Raw genomic sequence first — 2,081 nt, 5'->3', positions numbered from 1 at the left:
TCATGGTTAATGTATTAATGGGTTGTCATAACAGTAGAACTGGTGGCTTTATAAAAAAAAAAGAAGAGAGACTTGAGCTAGCACGGTCAGCCCCTCACCATGTGATACCCTGCACTGCTGTAGTATTCAGTAGAGCCCCTACTAGCAAGAAGGCTTTCACCAAATGCAACTCCTCAACGTTGGACTTTTTAGGCCCCATAAATGTAGAAATAAATTCCTTTTCTTCATAAATTTCTCAATTTCAGGTACTCTTCTATAAACAGGAGAAAACAAAGTAATACAATGGGAGAAGAGGAAAAAGGAAGAATCAATAACGATTCCTAGAATAAGGGTGGGGCCACTGAGTAGACGGTGGGAACATTTGTTTTGGTGAAAACAGAGGATTACCAGAAGAGGAGGGAGAGAGTGGATCAAGAAAAATGTTTTATGCTTATTAAGATGTTTTATTAAACATCTGAGTCAAATGTGTGGCTGAGTATGACTTGTAGCTCACATCTGTGCATATAAACTTGACTGTTTTTATCTTATTGATATTGCTGATATTCATGAGACTGGATAAGAGTAGAATGAATGCAGAAAGAGTCCGATAAAGAGGTAGTAGTAAAGGACAAGAAAGGAAGGCCAGTGATGTAAGGGCAAAACAGGAAAATATGTCATCACAGAAGCCTGGAGACAGACGAAGTGTTCCGTTCACTGAGCTGCTGCCAGGTTAGAGGAAGATGAGACCAGTGTAGCATTCACACTTGGCTTCAGCTCTGGTGAGATGCAGGTCATGCATGACCTTGAAAAGTACAATTTTAATGACATAGTAGGAATAAAAGCATGAATGAAGAGAATAGAGTAAACTAGTAGGAAGGAAAATGGAAAGAGCGAGTATAGAGAACTCTTTTGAGTAGTTTTGCTGTTTTTCAGGCTTCAGAGGGCTCACTTTTAATGCATGAAGGTATGCAAATGGACATGATCCAGTGAAGAGGAGATAATTCCAAGAGTCATATATCCAGGGAGGTGATGGAACCCAGGGCTTGAGTGAGGAGGTTTTTTGTTTTTTTTTTTTCTTTCCCCCAAGCCAGCCATGCTTTATTGACAGCGCGCCACTCAGGCCTTGACCGCGTCCTTCCGCTGCTATTCTTGGTCTTCAGATTCTCTTCGTGCTCGTTGAGCCGGGGGCGCATGGTGCGTGTCTTCTTCGGCCGCAGGTCCAGGGGCTTGTACTTCTTGCGCTTGCAGAAGGTCCTGAGGTTTTCTTTCTGAGTCTGGTTAATAACTGTGAGAACACGGGCAATAGATTTGCGGGCGACTCGGCTCTTAGCGAGCTTGGAGGCCGCGCTGCCTGTCCCTTTGGCGACGCGCAGCTGGGACAGCTCCACTTTCAGGTCGTCCAGCTGTTTCCGCAGCTCCTCCTCCCCGCAAAGGTCTCGAGCCTTTATCTTGGCCATTGCTACACAGGCCGTCGCTGCTGCCGCCGCCCGCACCGAGAAAAAGAGCGAGTGAGACGGAGTTTCCTTCATTACCCAGGGTGGAGTGCAACGGTGCAATCTCGGCTCACCACCCTCCACCACCTGGGTTCAAGCAATTCTCCTGCCTCAGCCTCCTGAGTAGCTGGGCTTACAGGCATGAAATTAAATTAAAAAATCAAAAATTCAAAGCACAGTTAAACAGCATTAAGCATCCATCAAAGTGCAAAACATTTTAAAGTGTGAAGATAGCATGTATTATTGAGGATGTAGAGTAACAGGAAATGTCTTGTATTCCTAGTGAGAGTATAAATTTGTATAATCATTTTGGAATACATTTTGGCATTGTTTAAGTTATAGGTAGGCATTTTCCAGCTATTCTCCACATAAGTGTTTATTCCTCTCGTTTGTGTGTGCTGTTAATAGGTAAAATTTGGAAACAATAAAAGTATACAGCAACAATGTAACACAACAACAACAACAACAACAAAAAGAGCGAGTGAGGAGGTCTTAAATAGAATCAAGACCACCTCTTCCATTATAATAGAAAGTAAGGCAGAAATTGGTGCATAAAAATCCAAGTCAGTATGTGGATTGAATGAAAGTAACTTCCCAATGGCAACTATC

At 43.0% G+C, this 2,081-nt stretch overlaps 1 pseudogene; it reads right to left on the bottom strand.

Annotated features, from left to right (window-relative positions):
• Positions 1 to 989: 989 nt before the first annotated feature.
• LOC101049699 (large ribosomal subunit protein uL29 pseudogene) lies at positions 990 to 1,468 on the bottom strand (annotated as a pseudogene).
• Positions 1,469 to 2,081: the final 613 nt, after the last annotated feature.

Source organism: Saimiri boliviensis, chromosome 1, assembly GCF_048565385.1.
Source record: "Saimiri boliviensis isolate mSaiBol1 chromosome 1, mSaiBol1.pri, whole genome shotgun sequence".
Taxonomy (NCBI): domain Eukaryota; kingdom Metazoa; phylum Chordata; class Mammalia; order Primates; family Cebidae; genus Saimiri; species Saimiri boliviensis.
This window is presented reverse-complemented; position numbering and strand designations above follow the sequence as displayed.